The sequence below is a fragment of the Heptranchias perlo genome, chromosome 12 (assembly GCF_035084215.1).
Source record: "Heptranchias perlo isolate sHepPer1 chromosome 12, sHepPer1.hap1, whole genome shotgun sequence".
Lineage (NCBI taxonomy): Eukaryota > Metazoa > Chordata > Chondrichthyes > Hexanchiformes > Hexanchidae > Heptranchias > Heptranchias perlo.
The window spans coordinates 64,432,117-64,439,616 of NC_090336.1; the positions used below are offsets into that span (position 1 = coordinate 64,432,117).

A 7,500-nucleotide genomic window follows, 5' to 3' on the forward strand; every position below is an offset into this window, starting at 1 on the left:
GACTGCTTTGACCGGGAGACCTGTTTTCTGGGACGCAGGTGTGACATTCCAGGGAGGCACCTACTTTGTGCTGATTCGAAACGACCACGACAACGGCAACTTGCAGTTCTATATTACAACAACAACAACGCGCGTGTGGTAGTTGGGAGGGGCTGCGTTCGCGCTCTCCCCCCTGCATTGAAACTCAAAGTTCGATTTTCAATCCCATAGTCCACCAATCGGATGGGAGACGGTGTGTGTGTGTGTGTGTGTGTGTGTGTCAGTGTCAGTGTCAGTGTCAGTGTCAGTCTCTCTCTCTCTCTCTCTCTCTCACTCTTACTCAGAGCTGCTGTGGAAGGAAACCTTTTTAAAAAGAACTTGCATATTGAAAAAAAGATGTGTCTCAAGCTGCCGGGCCCTGTCCATTGTCACGTTAATGGCAGGACGGGGCAGGACTGCTTTGACCAGGAGACCTGTTTTCTGGGACGCAGGTGTGAGATTCCAGGGGACCTGCTTTGTGCTGATTTCCCTGCCTCCCTCCCTCCTCCCCAGGACTTCCTTCTGAACACCTTTGTCGTTTGAGCGAGGGCCAAAAGCCTGCCTGTGAAAGGGAAGGATCAGCCGGTCAGCCCCCTGCTGGTCGCTGCTGCCAGTGCAGCAGGCGTGCGTGTGTCCTCGGCCTCGTGTCCAGGTCCCTCAGGGACTTGAGGCAGCTCTCCCCGGTGGTCTCGTGGTCAGGACCGGGCTTCGAATCCCAGTCGGGGGGGGATGACTTTCTGCTGCAGATTAATTGGCATGAAGGAAAGTCTCCCCTCCTGAGCGTAAAGCTCCACCCTCACCACCACCACCGCCTTTTCCTCCCCTTGACAAACGGACAGACAGACAGTCAGACAGTCAGTCCAGTTCGGGAGCGCAGCTTTCATTAAGCAATGGCGTTTGTGACAACTCATCGTCTGACAGGTTGATGATTTCCCCACACGCCTCCTGCCGAATAAAAGGCTCACCCTCCCGGACACTACCCCCAGAATCACCCACCCCCCGGGGTGAATATTAAGCCCGAGAACACCGACTGTAACCAACCGCAGTGAAAAGTTGAAGTGGCAACTCATTAACCAGATTTATTTTGGGCAACTCATTAACCAGATTTTTTGTTCATTTGGTTTATGAGTTGCCAAGTGTAAATCTGGTTAATGAGTTGCCACTTCAACTTTTCACTGCGGTTGGTTACAGTCGGTGTTCTCGGGCTTAATATTCACCCCAGGGGGGGTGTATAGCGGGCGATGGCCGGTGTGGAGTGCGTTTTTTGGGGGTTGATTTTCACTTTGCCTCGCTGGTGGAATTTGTGGGAGGCAGGCAAGGGGATTGGTGTGGGCTGGTGGGCGGCAAGGGAGATGCTTGCTTCGGGGTGTTATCCTCACTTTGGTCCGCTGGTGAGAGTAGGCAGCGGCAGGCCGGCAGGCAGGCAAGTGTGATGTAGTGTGGGGTGCAGTGCAGTGCAGTGCGGTGCTGCCCTGTTGTTTATGAAAGGTTGTAATGACACTGCTTTGCAGCTGACCATGTCCACTGATTTGTGACGCCCGTATGGAGGCTGATATCTCAGGAGGGCCGAGGCCGATTTCCTCCAGGGACGGCTCGTCGCGTGCGGCAGGACGAGGCGCAGCGGACGGTACCGAGCGCTCGGAGGTGCGGCGCTGCCCGCCGGAGGTACAGCGAAAGGCTGCAAACCGCTTTCCGCCTGCTAACTCGGCGGCCGTCAGACCGACCGACTCCGCTTTACCACCGGAGCTAGAGTCGGGCAAGGGGCACCGAAGGGTACCGGAAGGATCGCGTTCGCACGACGGGAAGTCGACTAGCGGGCCGCCGAAAGCGAGCCGGGGGCCCCCGGTTTTTCTGTCCCACCTGGAGACTGATATCTCAGGAAGGCCGAGGCCGATTTCCTCCGGGGACGGCTGGTCGCGTGCGGCAGGACGAGGCGCAGCGGACGGTACCGAGCGCTCGGAGGTGCGGCGCTGCCCGCCGGAGGTACAGCGAAAGTCTGCGAACCGCTTTCCGCCTCCTCTCACCGCACGGCTCTCCTTTTCACCCACTGGCGGATTTTCACCCTCCGACTGCTCGCTACCGTCCGCTGCGCCTGGTCCGGGCCCTGTCCATTGTCATGTTAATGGCAGGGCGGGGCAGGACTGCTTTCACCAGGAACCCGGTTTTCTGGGTCAGAGGTTCCAGGGGACCTGTTTTGTGCGGACTTCCCTGTGTCCGTCCCTCCATGCCTTCCCCCCAGGACTTCCTTCTGAACACCTTTGTCGTTTGAGCGAGGGCCAAAAGCCTGCCTGTGAAAGGGAAGGATCAGCCGGTCAGCCCCCTGTTGGTCGCTGCTGCCAGTGCAGCAGGCGTGCGTGTGTATTCGGCCTCGTGTCCAGGTCCCTCAGGGACTTGAGGCAACTCTCCCCGGTGGTCTCGTGGTCAGGACCGGGCTTCGAATCCCGGTTGGGGGGGGATGACTTTCTGCTGCAGATTAATTGGCACCTCTGAAAGAAAGTCTCCCCTCCTGAGCGTAAAGCTCCACCCTCACCACCACCACCACCGCCACCTTTTCCTCCCCTTGACAAACAGACAGACAGACAGACAGACAGACAGTCAGTCCAGTTCGGGAGCGCAGCTTTCATTTGGAAGCAGACCCTGCTTGTTTAAAGTCAACGACGCCAAGTTATTTTGCACTTTGAATTATATCGCTCCGTGCGAGCGGCACTCAGCCTTGGAGAAGAAAAAAATACCACTGAGCTGAGAAAGTTCTTTTTAAAAAGGTTTCCTTCCACAGCAGCTCTGAGTGAGAGAGAGAGAGAGATATCAGCTTTATTCTCAGTAATAATACACACACACACACACACACACACACACACACACACACACACAGAGACACTGGGAAAGAGCTGATTTTCCTTTTGAATATCTCCCCACGGGGAGCTGCACCGTTCCCAGAAACACTGCAATACTGGGTCGATGCGTGGAGTGGACGGAGCAAGCCCCTATTCCATCTCCCTGTTCTAAAAATCAATTAAAAATAATAATAAATAATATGTGTGTGTGTGTGTGTGTGTGTGTGTGTGTGTGTGTCGGTGTCAGTATCAGTCAGTGAGTCAGTGTCTCTCTCTCTCTCTCTCTCACTCAGAGCTGCTGTGGAAGGAAACTTTTTTAAAAAGAACTTGCATATTGAAAGAAAGATGTGTCTCAAGCTGCCGGGCCCTGTCCATTGTCATGTCAATGGCAGGACTGCTTTCACCAGGAACCCGTTTTTCTGGGTCAGAGGTTCCAGGGGACCTGTTTTGTGCGGACTTCCCTGTGTCCGTCCCTCCCTGCCTGCCTTCCCCCCAGGACTTCCTTCTGAACACCTTTGTCGTTTCAGCGAGGGCCAAAAGCCTGCCTGTGAAAGGGAAGGATCAGCCGGTCAGCCCCCTGTTGGTCGCTGCTGCCAGTGCAGCAGGCGTGCGTGTGTATTCGGCCTCGTGTCCAGGTCCCTCAGGGACTTGAGGCAACTCTCCCCGGTGGTCTCGTGGTCAGGACCGGGCTTCGAATCCCGGTCGGGGGGGATGGCTTTCTGCTGCAGATTAATTGGCACCTCTGAAAGAAAGTCTCCCCTCCTGAGCGTAAAGCTCCACCCTCACCACCACCGCCGCCTTTTCCACCCCTTGACAAACAGACAGACAGACAGACAGTCAGTCCAGTTCGGGAGCGCAGCTTTCATTTGGAAGCAGACCCTGCTTGTTTCAAGTCAACGACGCCAAGTTATTTTGCACTTTGAATTATATCGCTACGTGCGAGCGGCACTCAGCCTTGGAGAAGAAAAAAATACCACTGAGCTGAGAAAGTTCTTTTTAAAAAGGTTTCCTTCCACAGCAGCTCTGAGTGAGAGAGAGAGAGGGAGAGAGAGAGAGAGAGAGATATCAGCTTTATTCTCAGTAATAATACACACACACACACACACACACACACAGAGACACTGGGAAAGAGCTGATTTTCCTTTTGAATATCTCCCCACGGGGAGCTGCACCGTTCCCAGAAACACTGCAATACTGGGTCGATGCGTGGAGTGGACGGAGCAAGCCCCTATTCCATCTCCCTGTTCTAAAAATCAATTAAAAATAATAATAAATAATATGTGTGTGTGTGTGTGTGTGTGTGTGTGTGTGTGTGTCGGTGTCAGTATCAGTCAGTGAGTCAGTGTCTCTCTCTCTCTCTCTCTCACTCAGAGCTGCTGTGGAAGGAAACTTTTTTAAAAAGAACTTGCATATTGAAAGAAAGATGTGTCTCAAGCTGCCGGGCCCTGTCCATTGTCATGTCAATGGCAGGACTGCTTTCACCAGGAACCCGTTTTTCTGGGTCAGAGGTTCCAGGGGACCTGTTTTGTGCGGACTTCCCTGTGTCCGTCCCTCCCTGCCTGCCTTCCCCCCAGGACTTCCTTCTGAACACCTTTGTCGTTTCAGCGAGGGCCAAAAGCCTGCCTGTGAAAGGGAAGGATCAGCCGGTCAGCCCCCTGTTGGTCGCTGCTGCCAGTGCAGCAGGCGTGCGTGTGTATTCGGCCTCGTGTCCAGGTCCCTCAGGGACTTGAGGCAACTCTCCCCGGTGGTCTCGTGGTCAGGACCGGGCTTCGAATCCCGGTCGGGGGGGATGGCTTTCTGCTGCAGATTAATTGGCACCTCTGAAAGAAAGTCTCCCCTCCTGAGCGTAAAGCTCCACCCTCACCACCACCGCCGCCTTTTCCACCCCTTGACAAACAGACAGACAGACAGACAGTCAGTCCAGTTCGGGAGCGCAGCTTTCATTTGGAAGCAGACCCTGCTTGTTTCAAGTCAACGACGCCAAGTTATTTTGCACTTTGAATTATATCGCTACGTGCGAGCGGCACTCAGCCTTGGAGAAGAAAAAAATACCACTGAGCTGAGAAAGTTCTTTTTAAAAAGGTTTCCTTCCACAGCAGCTCTGAGTGAGAGAGAGAGAGGGAGAGAGAGAGAGAGAGAGATATCAGCTTTATTCTCAGTAATAATACACACACACACACACACACACACACAGAGACACTGGGAAAGAGCTGATTTTCCTTTTGAATATCTCCCCACGGGGAGCTGCACCGTTCCCAGAGACACTGCAATACTGGGTCGATGCGTGGAGTGGACGGAGCAAGCCCCTATTCCATCTCCCTGTTCTAAAAATCAATTAAAAATAATAATAAATAATATGTGTGTGTGTGTGTGTGTGTGTGTGTGTGTGTGTGTGTCGGTGTCAGTATCAGTCAGTGAGTCAGTGTCTCTCTCTCTCTCTCTCTCTCTCTCTCACTCAGAGCTGCTGTGGAAGGAAACTTTTTTAAAAAGGACTTGCATATTGAAAGAAAGATGTGTCTCAAGCTGCCGGGCCCTGTCCATTGTCATGTCAATGGCAGGACTGCTTTCACCAGGAACCCGTTTTTCTGGGTCAGAGGTTCCAGGGGACCTGTTTTGTGCGGACTTCCCTGTGTCCGTCCCTCCCTGCCTGCCTTCCCCCCAGGACTTCCTTCTGAACACCTTTGTCGTTTGAGCGAGGGCCAAAAGCCTGCCTGTGAAAGGGAAGGATCAGCCGGTCAGCCCCCTGTTGGTCGCTGCTGCCAGTGCAGCAGGCGTGCGTGTGTATTCGGCCTCGTGTCCAGGTCCCTCAGGGACTTGAGGCAACTCTCCCCGGTGGTCATGTGGTCAGGACCGGGCTTCGAATCCCGGTCGGGGGGGATGACTTTCTGCTGCAGATTAATTGGCACCTCTGAAAGAAAGTCTCCCCTCCTGAGCGTAAAGCTCCACCCTCACCACCACCGCCGCCTTTTCCACCCCTTGACAAACAGACAGACAGACAGACAGACAGTCAGTCCAGTTCGGGAGCGCAGCTTTCATTTGGAAGCAGACCCTGCTTGTTTCAAGTCAACGACGCCAAGTTATTTTGCACTTTGAATTATATCGCTACGTGCGAGCGGCACTCAGCCTTGGAGAAGAAAAAAATACCACTGAGCTGAGAAAGGTCTTTTTAAAACGGTTTCCTTCCACAGCAGCTCTGAGTGAGAGAGAGAGAGAGAGAGAGAGATATCAGCTTTATTCTCAGTAATAATACACACACACACACACACACACACTCAGAGACACTGGGAAAGAGCTGTTTTTCCTTTTGAATATCTCCCCACAGGGAGCTGCACCGTTCCCAGAAACACTGCAATACTGGGTCGATGCGTGGAGTGGACAGAGCAAGCCCCTTTTCCATCTCCCTGTTCTAAAAATCAATTTAAAATAATAATAAATAATATGTGTGTGTGTGTGTGTGTGTGTGTCGGTGTCAGTATCAGTCAGTCAGTCAGTGTCTCTCTCTCTCTCTCCCTCACACTCAGAGCTGCTGTGGAAGGAAACTTTTTTAAAAAGAACTTGCATATTGAAAGAAAGATGTGTCTCAAGCTGCCGGGCCCTGTCCATTGTCATGTCAATGGCAGGACTGCTTTCACCAGGAACCCGGTTTTGTGGGTCAGAGGTTCCAAAGGACCTGTTTTGTGCGGACTTCCCTGTGTCCGTCCCTCCCTGCCTGCCTTCCCCCCAGGACTTCCTTCTGAACAGCTTTGTCGTTTAAAATAATAATAAATAATATGTGTGTGTGTGTGTGTGTGTGTGTGTGTGTGTGTGTCGGTGTCAGTATCAGTCAGTGAGTCAGTGTCTCTCTCTCTCTCTCTCTCTCTCTCTCTCTCACTCAGAGCTGCTGTGGAAGGAAACTTTTTTAAAAAGGACTTGCATATTGAAAGAAAGATGTGTCTCAAGCTGCCGGGCCCTGTCCATTGTCATGTCAATGGCAGGACTGCTTTCACCAGGAACCCGGTTTTCTGGGTCAGAGGTTCCAGGGGACCTGTTTTGTGCGGACTTCCCTGTGTCCGTCCCTCCCTGCCTGCCTTCCCCCCAGGACTTCCTTCTGAACACCTTTGTCGTTTAAAATAATAATAAATAGTATGTGTGTGTGTGTGTGTCGGTGTCAGTATCAGTCAGTCAGTCAGTGTCTCTCTCTCTCTCTCTCTCTCTCTCTCACTCAGAGCTGCTGTGGAAGGAAACTTTTTTAAAAAGAACTTGCTTATTGAAAGAAAGATGTGTCTCAAGCTGCCGGGCCCTGTCCATTGTCCTGTCAATGGCAGGACTGCTTTCACCAGGAACCCGTTTTTCTGGGTCAGAGGTTCCAGGGGACCTGTTTTGTGCGGACTTCCCTGTGTCCGTCCCTCCCTGCCTGCCTTCCCCCCAGGACTTCCTTCTGAACACCTTTGTCGTTTCAGCGAGGGCCAAAAGCCTGCCTGTGAAAGGGAAGGATCAGCCGGTCAGCCCCCTGCTGGTCGCTGCTGCCAGTGCAGCAGGCGTGCGTGTGTATTCGGCCTCGTGTCCAGGTCCCTCAGGGACTTGAGGCAACTCTCCCCGGTGGTCTTGTGGTCAGGACCGGGCTTCGAATCCCGGTCGGGGGGGATGACTTTCTGCTACAGATTAATTG

The 7,500-nt window shown here is 53.0% G+C and overlaps 4 pseudogenes; all 4 read right to left on the reverse strand.

The window, feature by feature from the left end:
* Window positions 1–2,935: 2,935 nt before the first annotated feature.
* Window positions 2,936–3,052, reverse strand: LOC137329450 (U2 spliceosomal RNA; annotated as a pseudogene).
* Window positions 3,053–4,013: 961 nt separating this feature from the next.
* On the reverse strand, window positions 4,014–4,130 carry LOC137329451 (U2 spliceosomal RNA; annotated as a pseudogene).
* A 961-nt stretch (window positions 4,131–5,091) lies between these two features.
* LOC137329333 (U2 spliceosomal RNA) lies at window positions 5,092–5,208 on the reverse strand (annotated as a pseudogene).
* A 965-nt stretch (window positions 5,209–6,173) lies between these two features.
* LOC137329203 (U2 spliceosomal RNA) lies at window positions 6,174–6,290 on the reverse strand (annotated as a pseudogene).
* Between the last annotated feature and the right edge of the window lie 1,210 nt (window positions 6,291–7,500).